Raw genomic sequence first — 14,447 nt, forward strand, 5'->3', positions numbered from 1 at the left:
TAGAACTTTCTTTTCCACATTTCACAAACCGGAGGCTCATGTTTGTTTTGCCACGTTACACTGAAGTCTTTTTAAAGGGTCAGTTCACCCCAAATTATGATCAAGCCACTTATGTATTGTGATTTTTTTCAGACAGTTTTTAAAATGGATTCTATTCCCCAGAATCACTATTTTTTATTTATTTTATCCTCAACCGGTACCGCCAATGACGACTACATCATATCTGTTTCCAACAAAACAGAGCGAAAGCAGAAATTCAGAAAATACATGTTACAGTATGTAAATCTTTAAAAATGATAAAAAGAAATGTGTGCATTATTCAACTTTTTTTTTTTTTATTAAAAAAGGTAAGAAAATCCCAATACTATCGAATCACAATACTAGTAGAATCACAATAAATGAAAATCGCAATATAAATCAAATCGGCGCCCATGTATTGTGAAAGAATTTAATCAGAACAGAAGCATATTGGTCGAGCCCTATACTGCTGGATGTAAGAGGTAAAAATATTTTTGCAATTTGGGTGAAAGGACTCTTGAAGAAGTTGACCTGCAGATGATACTGCCCATATGAAAGGACCAATACTAATAAACCTCAGATACTGACTTGTCATTGTTATCTCATACCAATATAATAGAGATGAAAATAAAAACTCAGCTACGGAGGGGTCATTTTGTAAAATCTGATTTGAATCCTGCCTTGGTCTATAAAGTTTTATTGTGAGGTCTCTATGGTTTTTGCGGGACTGTTCTACCCTTTCTGGCAAAAACATAAACAGTCTGAACTACTGTACGTATTTGCCTGCATTAAATTACAAAAACCCTTTAATTAATATAACTGACTAGTAATTTTCATATGATCCAAACCCAGGACCCCATGTGGTGATTACACGGAGGACAAGAACAGAGGCGTCACCTGCCTTCAAGTCTTATGGAACGACAGCTCTAAGCCACCAGTGTGTTGTCTCTTCTGGAGCGAAGAGTCCTCTCCTGTTGCAGGAAGGAGCAACTGATGGGCTCCGGAGGAACATACAGACAGATGGGCAAAGAACAGTCTGATACACACGCGCACACACACGCGCACACACACACACACACACACACACACACACACACACACACACACACACACACACACACACACACACCATCAGGGCCTGTAAAGCACCACAGAGCTGCATGAGTCTTACATTTAATTATCCACCTAATGGTCTCACTGTAATGACATATGAGAAGGGAGAGAGAGAGAGAGAGAGAGGAAAACAGAGATAGGGAGAGAGATTAGTCCTTGGAGAGGGACGAGAGTTTCAAGCTTTTTCCTCTTTATAATAGAGACTGTATGTAACGCAGTAAAGATACACTCCTCTCAGTTTTCTGGTGGACTCTCTTGTGTCAATTAGAGTTGAGTTTTTTTATGTAGATATATTTAAAGCACTCAGCTTCAGACATGAATATTTTGTGTGTTTTACAAACCTGTACATAATACAGGCTGTGGGCCAAATCAAAGATGATAATAAGGCCTAGGTATGGAATTGAACGTAAAGCACACCAAAAACCATGTTACATAAGAAATCGAAGTAATGAAAACTAGTTCATACTAAACACCATCTTTGTAAGGCTACATGCAGTTAAAAAACTGATAAAAGATATACAGTGGTTTATAGGCTACAATAAAAAAAGACTGTTTAAAATAATAGATGTGGCTATTAACTTATAAGTAGGCTATTCATTTTGTTTTTATTAATTACACTTTGACAAACTGATAACAGACATATGTTTTCGTTTCTTCTAGGCCTAAGTGAAATGACCAAGTGAATACTGAATAGATCCAGTGGGAAATTGTTATCTCATACCAATATAATAGAGATGAAAATAAAAACTCAGCTACGGAGGGGTCATTTTGTAAAATCTGATTTGAATCCTGCCTTGGTCTATAAAGTTTTATTGTGAGGTCTCTATGGTTTTTGAGGGACTGTTCTACCATTTCTGGCAAAAACATAAAAGATATACTGTACTATACTATATTTGAATACTGAATAGATCCAGTGTGAAATTGTATGAGACACTTGTCCTGTTTTCCACAACATGCTACCAAAACCAAAATGTCCTATGTCTGTTACCTACGCAAAAATCATCAGTGAATCAGTGACATTGATACATTTTCTATTCAAAGATCAGGCGAAGAAACTGTGATACACAGAACAGCCATAATCATGCAGTTACAAAGTGAGCTGTCTTACCCTAAACGGACAGTGGTCCCAAAAGGCCCGGTTCAATTTTCGTAACTTGAGAAGTGTAAATGGCCGAGCATCCGGGAATTTGCACCTACAGATAGGGGCCATATGGAGCAGAAACATTTTTCAAATTGAAGAGGTCAGCTCAGTAGATGCCTCAGCCTGGCAACCTTCAACTGTAAAAGAGGGGGCTATGGTAAGACAGTAGAAAATACAGATTTAGGTGGTGTTAATTATCTTCAAAAGTTGTCAGGGCAGCCAATAGCTACTTTACATAAACAGCTGAAGGCCAGAAAATGCTACTAGCTAGCTAACCTCAGATGTAGTTATATCCTGCATGCATTTGTTAAGCTATGAAGCTAACGTTAGATAGGCTAACGTTTAATTGGCATTAACCTATGACATTAACTCACTAACGTTAGCTACTTAACTGTTTTGAAGTAACGTTACTGGCACAATGGCGTTTCTGGCTCTCCATTAACGTTGTCTTCACGGGGTAGTGTAGCTTTAACGTTAGTCTAAAACTCAATTAATGAGTGTAACGTTAGTGCTACTAGCTAGTTGTAGAATAAGGTTTTGTTTATGCTAAAGTATGCTAAACAGCTTGCATTAATGTTAGCTAAGTTAATTATATTATAGGGCCAATACATTAATGCATATATATGGAAGTATAGGCATTGTTAGACAAATATTTGTATATCAATATTTTTTGTTAATTAGTCATGTGGATATCATATACTACAGTGTATCTCTCTAACATTTTGATGCAGGTAACGTTGTAGCTAACTGTAAACGCATACAGAGATAGCAGAAGACTCCAGAGGGTAAACTTTTCCCCTGTTGCCAAAAGCTTACATGCAGGATATGGTGTGGCTGTTTAATTTCTGTTGTTCTAACATCAAAATGAGACTTCTTAACACTTATTTTTCACAAGTTAAATGTTGTTTGACTTGTGTTGGTTTTACTGTGCTTGCACAAATGATTTTGGTTTGTAAATTTATGCCATGTCTGTTATTACTGTGGTGCCTAAACCAAAAGCCTCTTTTGCCGTCTCTCTAGATCTGCGTATCTCAGTGTATCTTTTTAAAATAACTATATCTTCTTCCTCACTATGCATATTACGTGAGGATTAGATATGAGAGAGATGTAGGTAGGGCTGTGATGATGGAAAAAGAAGGAGGGAATGATATATGTCATGAATGAAATGAAAGATATATGTCATGAATGAAATGAAAGATATATATATGAATGAAATATATCAGTTAAGGGCATGAAGTCAGGATGTGGCCTAAACATTTCAAAGTCTAACATAATCAATAAGCATATTAAGTTAAATCACACTTATGGATGGCACTGAAAAGAGACAATTTAGCCTGATCCATTTTGGGTTATTTAATTGAGGGTATTACTTAGGCTAGTTAAATACTGTAAGGTGTGAATCATTTCTAATTATATGAAGAAGTTTAAGATCAGAGAACATTTTACTAACGTATCAACTTAAATTAACTCTAAGCTATTTATTTATTTAATTTTAGTTTTTTTTTTTTTTTTTTTAATTTAGGGATTTAGTTCTGTCTCAGTTATCCCTTTCTCTCTGGTTCCTATTCCTTTCCTTCTTATCTCTTGCTGCGTTCTGTCTTCCAACTAAAGTAGAACAGACAGAGAAAAAAGAAGTCAGGATGACTACTGAAACTACTCTTCACAATAATTTCATTTAGCGTTAAGTAGCTTTGGTACTCCAACTATGTAACCAATACAAGAGACATTTTAGACTAAATCACTGTCTTGCTTCTCTGTGCCAGCCCAGGAATAGTGCATACTGGCTGGGGCTCTCCACTGTGGTTTGCATGCAGTTTTCAAGGGTGAAAGCTGACCTTTTAATGCACTGATGTGTGTACATAACTTTTTTTGGGGGAGGAGGGGGCTTAATTGTCTTTGTGGTGGTCATCGATTTTCAGTCAAAACTGCATTGGTAAAAGTGTATTTTTTGACCGATCACTTCATATGAAATAAATCTCATTTGTTCTGTGTCAAGCAAAAAAGTTCTCAGTGTGGTTTGGAATACTAAAGCCCTGGGGTGATATGTTCAATGCCAAAAAGGTCACAGTAGCATACCTGATCCTGTCTGAGTTATTGCCATAAACCCCACCCATGAGCAGGATTTGGCATCGAGAACTGTTTCCAACTTGGTATCGTTTCAAAAATTAAAATGGAATCATATAGTTATTGGAATCGTTTAGAATTTTTTTTCCCGAATCTGATCATCGGTTTCAAATTTAACACGCGCAAGTAGCAGCCACCATACTTCCAGGCGCTTGTTGTGTTGCAGCCATGAAGCACAGTAAGCAACGCTCTAAAGATGTGGCTTTATTTTACATTGAAAAAGTCCAGAAAAACTGTAAATCACCACTGAGTCAGAATAAGAGTTTCCTCAGGCTCTTATATGTGAAATAAGCATGTGACCCGTTTAACTGGAATCGAAAGGAAGAACTGGAATTGGAATCAGAATTGTTCAAATCAAACGATGCCCAACCCTACCCGTGAGCAGTCTTTGACCCATGTCTGTGTGTGACCTCATTCAAGTTTCTTTTTCTTTTGTTGTGACATGAATAGGCCCATTTGTTGAGGACACTGCACTTCCACATCAAGGTCACTCCAACTCAACAGAACCACAAGTGAGTTTAAATGGAGGAGAAACAGGCTAATCTGCAAAGCTCCCCCTGCAGAGGCTGTTCAATGGCCCATCATCAGGCTAGCCCCAACCAACATCTGTTAACATGGCGTGTGTTGCATCCTTCCAGGTAAAACAACTCTCTCTGATTCACAGGCTGGTGTTATCTATTTCAGTTTTTTTTATAGATAGATAGATAGATAGATAGATAGATACTTTATTGATCCCCAAGGGGAAATTCAAGGTCCCAGTAACTTAAAGACATCACACACAACATACACATACATCATAAACAGGATGATAAAATGACAAATCCACATGAATGTACTAAGGGATGTATAAGCATGAGACGCTTGCAGTGACAGGGCAGGGACTGACCCTGTGATTCAGCATGCATGGTAAGGTGCTCTATGAGAGTGTGTGTCATGGTGGTAGTGCAAATAAGTCCAATAGTGCAAGGATAAAGTCTAGAGACCAGCATTAAATATGGACAGCAGTGTTTCCTCTATGTTGATTTTGTAGCGGCGGCCCACCATGGTAAAATTTCTGCCACCACGGTATCAGAAATAGGGCTGTACAAAAAAATTTAGTCACAGTTGCTTTTTAAATGATCCTGCCGACATAATGCTGCCGCTCACATTGCAATTTAACAACAAGTAGAACTATTCAGAGGTTATTGGGCCCGTCCAGTTTAACTCCACATAATATTGTGTTGATGTAGTTTATTGTCAAAACCTTCGCCTTCTTCCAAGTCGACTATTAAACCAACAGCTCCACCAAAAACGTCACCGCGGTGGGTCCGTTCTAAGTGTAGACCTGTTCGGACAGACCTGCCACCTCTGCTAAAAGAAATCCTAAAGGAAAGACAGGACAGTATAACAGAATAATGTAGACATAGTAAAAACTATAGCAGTGCAAGGATAAAGTAAAAAAAAAAAAAAAGACAGCATTGAATATGGGCATTATAAAGTAATAAAGTAGACAGTAGGATAGACACAAATCAACAGTATATAGAGAATCTGTTGTCTTAAATTTGCTGTACTTAATATTTAGAACATCAATATAGCAGTAAATTACTATTTGCTATGTAAAACTATAGTGGAGTAGTGGCATCCTGAGCAGAAACTGAAGTCACACTCTCTGTGTGTGTTGTAATCTGAGCTTCTCTGTTCTTTGTTTTGATAGCCGGTCCGACCGGGCGTGCATGTTGGTGCATGTTATTGCATTTGAGTGCCTCGTGCGTCAGTATCTGGCGCCGTAGCGTGTGACAAAGCGTCGGTATTTGACGAGTTGGGGAACGGTCTGTGAGAGGCGCGTGGAAAAGGGCTGCACGATATGAGGAAAATATGCGATACGCGATAACATTGTTGAATATCGCTAAAACGATATCAACTTGCGATAAATAAACAGATATTAAAGTGTACTCAGTTCTGCATTTCTGCTGCTTTCAATATTCTGCTAAAATACAACACCTTGGATTTAAAACAACTGACAGGAAATCATTTCCAACATTCATGTATTGAACAAATTGAACATTTGAATAAAGGTGCCACTAAAAAAAAAAAAACAGTTACATTATAAAGTGTAGTTTTCTACTGATATTTTCTTGAGTGTCTTTCGCGATATGTCACAGGTTTTCATGATGTGTATTTATTGCGCCAGTTGATATTACTATCTAACAGTAGACTACCGTTTCGGAGCGACAGAGGGAAAATATTTCAGCCACACATTAAGTGGAACCGAAATGAGGAACTGAAATTTGCGTTCTAATCCGGTCCGATTCCTACCGGTTGCGTAGGAACCAACCCTACACACAACAACAGATGGCCCTTGTAAAACCTTGCATTCAGTGAATGCGTAGTTGAAGTGGCCTCAGTGGTAAAAGCCTTGTCTAGTTGAGGTCTCAGACTGACACCATGTAGCAGCCACGTAGTCACGGGCTGAAAGGGTGACCCGGTGGAGGACTTGTCCTCAGGGGGCTTTTTTTTAATGTGTGATCAGCACTTGACTGTTCGTGACGAGAATACTGTGCATTACATTACATGTCATTTAGCTGACGCTTTTATCCAAAGCGACACACAATTTCTGTATACATGTATGTCAGAGGTCGTACGCCTCTGGAGCAACCAGGGGTTAAATGTCTTGCTCAGTGACATTGGCTGATGTATTGCAGTGGGAATCGAACCTGTATCTCCCACACCATAGGCATGTGTCATATCCACTGCCCCACCCACCATACACGTGTGTACGTGTGCGTGCAGAACAAAAGTGAATCACTGTATTAACATTTAGAGCTGGGCAATATATCGATATTATATCGATACCGTGATATGAGAGTAGATTTCATCTTTAATTTTGGATATCGTAATATGACCGTGTTGTCTTTTGCTGGTTTTAAAGGCTGCATTACAGTAAAGTGATGTCATTTACTGAACTTACCAGACTGTTCTAGCTGTTGTATTATTTGCCTTTACCTACTTCGTCATTATATCCACATTACTGATGATTATTTCTCAAAAATCTCATTGTGTAAATATTTTGTGAAAGCAGCAATGGTCAGCCTTACAATATCAACATCGATGTGATTTTCTCCATATGGCCCATCTTTATTAACAATTGTATCATGGTATTGTGAAAGTAATGCAGTCTTGAGTCATGTCATATTGTCTATCATTGTGCTTTATGCCAATATGTTTCTCTTCACTTTTAAATATTAACCTTGATTAATACTAACCTTATAATTTAAGCTTGCATACATCTTGCATTACATTTTTTTTTTTTTTTTTAAATATTGACTTCCCTTTTGTCAGTAGCAAGTACCAGCAGCAATATACAAGAGCTAGTAAATGTCAGTGTGATATAGAAACAGAAAGTGGAACTTGATTTTCATGATGATGCATAAGTATGATATATGAATGCCCTGTTAAGACACCATCCATAATATTTATCATCTGCTCATGTGTTTATTTGTGCATACCATATGTTTATTTTAGCATTGTTTAAACCAGTGTCATTTTATGTGTAAGGCAAAGCAACTATGATTTATAGTCCATTCAGAGAGGTTGTGTGCGTTTCTGCATGTTTTTCTGAGCCTGAATCGCTGCCTTTGTCTCCAATTTTTCTAGTTTTGTGCTACTTGAGTACTGTTTTTTTGAAACATGGATGAGAGTGTAGTCATACAGGTTGTTGTACAGAAATACCAACTATTAAATTGCATATTTCTGTGATTAACATGAAAAAATGGCAAAAACAAAACTGCCCCAACTGATCCTCCGACCGAGAAATGTCACAAGAGCTGTCTGGTCAGAGCAAAGTTAACAATCCCTCCCAAACAGCAATCTGTTAACATGAGCAGAAAGCTAAACTAAATAATGAAATTAAACAAAATGGCAAGCTCATTTCATTCGACCCCTTTTCTGCTCACTCACGTAACAAATCAGCGTCAAACCCTTCATTTGCTTCTAAACTGCTGTTAAAAAAGTAGCCTTTACTCAACTATCATTATTCCGGTGGCACTGAGATGTTTGGTTACATCTTCTTTCGGCATGCTGTAACTTAGACCTTCACAGCCCTTGCTGTTTAGCTGATTCTACTATTGCTCTCCTTGTACAAAGTTTGCCCTGGACAAGCATGTGTGCAGAATGCTTAAAATAAAAAATCCATCAGGATCGTCTACCTTCTTCTTCTATTCCCTGTGGTCCATCACAGGTATTTATGAGGACCGGATGTAAAAAGAGACAAGTGGGCATTAAGTGGACAGTTGGAACGTGATAGTGGTGCACAACGAGGGCTTTGCCTCCTGGGTGGGATTGCTCACCAGCGTCTTGGAGGCTGCCTGACCTTCCTTGTTCTGTTTGCAGTGGCAGGGGACAAGGTGAAATCCAATAAGATTTTGATAAACCACGCTGTCACCTCCACTGTGCGTGGCTGTGTGTGAGATAAAGGGGATGACTTGGTGTGCCTGAGTGTGCTAGTGCTTTGCTGTACGTTAATTGTGTTTTGGTAACCCCTTGTTTGGTCTGACAGGAAAAATGCAACCATAAAATCAAGTTCCAGATGGATCCTGTGTTTCTGGATATTGTCTAAATTTGAACTTCTATATCATAAAAGACAAAACTCAGAAATGTAAGAGACATATGTTTGGCTGTTGCAGTATCTAAAGGGCAACATGTTGATTTTATATAACATTTCAAAAATAAAAATAAAAAAAACTCAATGCCAGAATTGTGCAAAATGTAATATGCTTGATAAGACAAGTTAAAAGTGTCTTTGTGTACTCATAAATTGACCGAGTCCCACCATCTTTATTTGATATGGATGCTTCTTATGTGTCATATCAGATAAAAATGTGCATATTGTATGCTGGTTAGGGGATGATTTGTGTCTCAGGGAGTTGCTGAATGCAAATGCTGCTACTACAAATCTAACCCTGGTTCTACAATGATCATAGTGGTTTTTAACTGACCACAACTGCTGGGCTTCCCGTGATATGTCATACGTGTTCATTGGACGAGTGATCTTGTTGATATCTCACAATAAAAAGAGTTTGTATTCACTTTTGTGTTGACAAAAATCTGATAAAACCCTCGAATAAATTTGCAGTGAGTAGTCCATCTCCCTTCTATCAACCTCTATTGGCAAACCGCATACGAAATACAGAAATAGCTAGATGTCTGGCACAATCCCCAGACGTGTCAATTGCTTTACTGGCCGTGGAGAATAATATGTTTCGACTGGCTGTGCTTGCTCATAACTCACTGCCATTCATTGTTGAACAGCTTAAAATGCAAGTAGGCAAGGGAGAAGATGCAGATTTTGTTGAAATGCCAAGAAGTTGGCAGTTTTAGTCCCCAAACAGAAAATTGGTTTCATGAGACAAAAAAAAAACTCAGCACCTGGTGAATTAACTGTTGGGTTATTGGTACATATCAACACACCTGCCAACCCCTCTGCAGAGATGTAATATGGGCGGGTATTTGTGCTAAGGGACAATGCAATCTCATTTCCCTTTTTAGAGTTGACTTGTCATGTGTTGGATTGGACACAACTAGCTTTAAAGTCACATGGCCACATGCTGAGCACGTAGAGCAGTTCAGTCAGCAGAGACTTCGTTGCAGATACGCAAACATTTATTAGTAAGATATAACAAAGTACATACTAGAGATTGTCCGATGCCATTTTTTGCTTCCCGATACCGATTCCGATACCCTGAACTTGCGTATCGGCCGATATCGAGTACCGATCCGATACCAGTGTGTCATATATTTTATTATGTTTTAACAAGTGTATTCTACTATCCCTGTATGGATGTGATATGATTTATCTTTGTTGTCAGTCTGGCTCAGGTTAAACTCTTTGTGAAACATGAATGCCATGAACTTTCTTTTATTATGCAGTTTGACAGTCAGTTATAATGGAAAAAGAACATAAATAAACTACTTTAACGTAGATTTTATTTAGGGCTTTATTACGTGGTATATGATCGCTTCATAAACTCCAGTACTTCCCAATACCGATACCAGCATTTTAGGCAGTATCGGAGCCGATACCGATACCGGTATCGGTATCGGCTCCGAACATCTCTAGTACATACATACCTTTTGATATTAGACTTCATTGTAAAATGGGTATATATACAATTCTAAGGTTTAGGAAAACCAAACATATTCCCCAATGGAATCTAGACACTGGTGGTGGTGAGAAGACTGAGAACACCGTGTCGAAAATGCCTGGAGGTAGAAGGGGAGGAGGCGGGTCGCACTCTCGTCTGAAAATATAACTGACAGAAGCAGGACAGAGAACAGATTTAAAACATGGTAGTCATGATGTGATTGGCTTGAACATACGTGCCCGATTCTGATTGGTATACAGAAACGTAACCCCCACCTACCAGCTGATCAGTTAAAGAGAAGAGAGATAACGTAATTGAAGTCTCCCTGACAGAATTTACGCTGAGCTACATTAGTGGTAGTGTGCACATCCCCACAATGGCAAAAAGGGGCTGGATACAACTGAAAAGAATGAGGTGCCCGCACTCTGCTAATTCTCCCATACGTTTGTTGTGCTGCAACGTTTCGACCCTGCTGGGTCTTCCTCAGGCACATGTTGAGCACAGACAGACACGGCCTTTAAAGGTGCTCTAAGCGATGTTGGGTGACGGCACTTCTTGTTGATGTTCGAAGTATTCTTAAACAAAACGAGGCTAGCTCGCTCCTCCTCCCTCCTCCTCATCCCGTCCCCTCTTCATCCCTTCCGTGCTTCCGCGCACTAACCCCCCAACCCCCACCCCCAAATCCTTCTTGTCGGTTATTGGCTGGAGCGCTGGAACACCATTTGTCATGTTTGGTGGTGCTTTGTTTTTGTTTTGTTGGCGTGTGTGGAGCCTGGGCTGTCTACACAGACCGCATTTGTTTGTTTTTTTACAGTGTGTTCAGGGGAGAGGCAGCTCGCGGATAGTGAGGAGATGTTTGCTGTATGTAACAAAAAATGTTGTAGCCTAAAAAACGCGTGACATCGCTTAGAGAACTGTAAGAATAATGTACTGGAGACCTCAAAGTGGGTGTTAGGTCTCTGACAAATATAAGAGCATAACTACAGTGATTTTCCGGGGTGGTTTTGCCATTAGGCAGAGGTCCATATCTGCCAGCAGAAAGATGGCCTTAATAGAGAAGAATAGTAATTGTTGAATAAAAAGAGAATTTCTTCATCTTATTAGCTTGATTACAGGCTATTTTTTTTTTTGCAGCTGTTGCTACATTAGACGGGAATGAATTAACCAAAATCACCCAGGTCACACAGAGGCGTATAAGAGGAGACAGGACTAAAATACATATTTTAATGAAATAATGAACTGCTGCCAGTGTTTGCCGCGAGCTCTATTCCCACTGCCTCGAAGCTCAACAAGCTCTAGTGAAGCAAACATTTGCTTCATGGGCAACATCAGCAGTGATGATGGGGCTGCTGGGCCAAGTGATGCGGAAAGCCAAGGGGGGGGGTACATTTTACAAATAGTTCTCATGATGATGGAGATTAAGAAGGTGATGTTCGGCATCCAAACACTGCAGGAGCATCATGTCTGTTCAGTTAGAAGAGATCAGTTTTCTTCAGTGATTTCTCTCATGCTGTATATCAGGGATACTCAACTAGCTTTGCCGGGGAGCACTTTTGCAAAATGATAGGAGTCCAGTGACCAGTTAATAAATGAATAATAATAACATTTATCAGCTAAAATAAAAGGCCCATAATTAGTTGCTTTGCCTTACACATAAAATGACACTGGTTTAAACAATGCTAAAATAAACATATGGTATGCAATAATAAACACATGAGCAGATGATAAATATTATGGATGGTGTCTTAACAGGGCATTCATATATCATACTTATGCATCATCATGAAAGTCAAGTTCCACTTTCTGTTTCTATATCACACTGACATTTACTAGCTCTTGTATATTGCTGCTGGTACTTGCTACTGACAAAAGGGAAGTCAATATTTAAAAAAAAAAGGTTACAAGGTTAGTTTTGCAAAATGACAGGAGTCCAGGGACCAGTTAATAAATGAATAATAATAATATTTATCAGCTAAAATAAAAGGCCCATAATTTGTTTCTTTGAAATTCTTACTGTTTGAATGAACTGACATTTTAGCTGTACTTATTAACTAAATTAACTTGGCACAAAGATTGACACTCAGCCAATATGACATATATTGATATATATGACAGCATTTTATAGGGGGCCCGTGGCAGCTTATTTTATAAACAAGCTCTATTTTGGTGCTTTTTTATGCACTCTGGCACGTAAAAAAAAAAGAAGGGTCCCAGTGTGAATCAATTTATTTTCATTGTGAATTAGAAAATGGTCAGTGGGCAACTGGGCACCCGTAAGTTGGGAATCACTGCTATATGCTCAGCTTTAAGATGAAAATGTGGAATAAGGAATAAATCTCCAAATGTCACTCAAACGTACCCTGATTGCAGGACATAACTCAGCTTGCAGTCGTTGCAGACACACTCCTCACTCTTCAGATCTCACCTCTAACATGAAAAAACCAAAGTCTATACTATAGGAAATGGCATAATTGCAACCTACAGTATATTGCCCTTTTACTGTTTGCTTTAGTTCATTGTAGTGCCACAATCAGTTCACTTACTTCTTGCTTTGTTCGAAGGACTCTATTCTCATGTTGTAGCTTATCCGCAATTAGTTTTTAAAAGGTGTATATTACGTACAGTAAATGCCAGTAGTTTACCCTCAAGTGTGCTGTAGTATCACATTTTAATATGTGGTTTTCTCAACATAAATGAAAACGCAGCAGTGGCCATGCCTTTCTATACCCACTGACAGTGTAATCAAAGAAATAAGCTCCTAATTATGCTGTTCTATAACTCTTTATATGAAGTTTTAGTACCAAACGTTGTGGATGCTGATTTTGTTTGTTGTGCTGCATTTTGGTGAACCGTCTGTGGGCACGGTGTGGCACAGCAGGCGAGCCACATTAGGATTGATATGACTTGACCTGTGTGGACAGCTGGTCTGACCAAACCAAAAAGGTTTAGGACTGCAGGTTAGTTTTTACCTTGAAAGATGAACTTTTGTCCGCAAAACTTGACAATGTCATTCCGTGATATTTCATATTTGTACGATAGTAACATTTTATATGATGTTTTAAACTGTAGGTGAAGCATTTTGGATGGATTTTGGCGGTTTGTGATGCCGTTGTGGGTGCTGCTTAATTGTTTGAATGAGCCAAAAGAGGACCCGTTCAGATTGAAGGGCGATAACTGAAGAGTATCTACAGGAACTTCCTGGGAGGCTGAACTGGGATCAGTCCCAGCACCTGCTTGTGACTCGTCCTTTCGAGTTCTGCTTGAATTGTTCCATCAATACAAATAGCCTGCTGTATGTTTATCGCCTCACCACTTCATCACTGAACACCTCCATCTGCTTCCACCTCTCCTCTGGCTCTGCCTGATATAACCTTGTGTGCCGCTAAAGACTGCCAGTCGTGTCAGAATGAGAGAAACATTGTGCAGTTGCCCAGTGTGAGCAGACCTCTGTATGGACTCCGATTGTACTGACCTATATGCTGGAATGTCAGCCATATTGATTTGCAATATTTGTACTGACTTGTGTGATTTTTTTTTCCTTCATAAAGGAATCTTTGGCGCCCCCCAATGCGGTTTTTATCAGTGCAAAAATGATAAGAATTGAGAAAAAAATGGCAATTCCAATACTCTGATTTAGTTTAATGGCAGTTTCCCAAGCAACCGTTGCACAAGCAGAACATAAACTTGAATAGGAGCGCTTATCTCAGTCTTACCGTCCACAGTCTGGCTGTGTTGAACTCTCCCGGGGATTTTAACGGTGGTATTTAAATACTGATATTATTTTTTTTTAAGCAGTTTTGTTGATTGGGGTTTCACTTTGTCAAGCATAACTGACATAAATAAAGGGCAAATGCATATAGATTTCTGTCAAATAAGGTAACAGACTTTTTGCCTTTGCTGTCAAAGGTCCATTCTTAGTCAAGAAAAACGCG

The 14,447-nt window shown here is 38.9% G+C and overlaps 1 protein-coding gene across 1 annotated transcript in view; it reads left to right on the top strand.

The window, feature by feature from the left end:
• Positions 1-2,234: 2,234 nt before the first annotated feature.
• Positions 2,235-14,447, top strand: part of LOC116042940 (voltage-dependent T-type calcium channel subunit alpha-1I-like) — a 284,645-nt gene continuing 272,432 nt past the window's right edge. Inside the window, exons 1-2 of the mRNA XM_036000910.1 lie at positions 2,235-2,429; positions 4,847-5,034. The gene's annotated coding sequence lies outside the window, so the exon portion shown is untranslated. The remainder of the gene's footprint in view (positions 2,430-4,846; positions 5,035-14,447) is intronic.

Source organism: Sander lucioperca, chromosome 4 (genome assembly GCF_008315115.2).
Source record: "Sander lucioperca isolate FBNREF2018 chromosome 4, SLUC_FBN_1.2, whole genome shotgun sequence".
Taxonomy (NCBI): Eukaryota; Metazoa; Chordata; class Actinopteri; order Perciformes; family Percidae; genus Sander; species Sander lucioperca.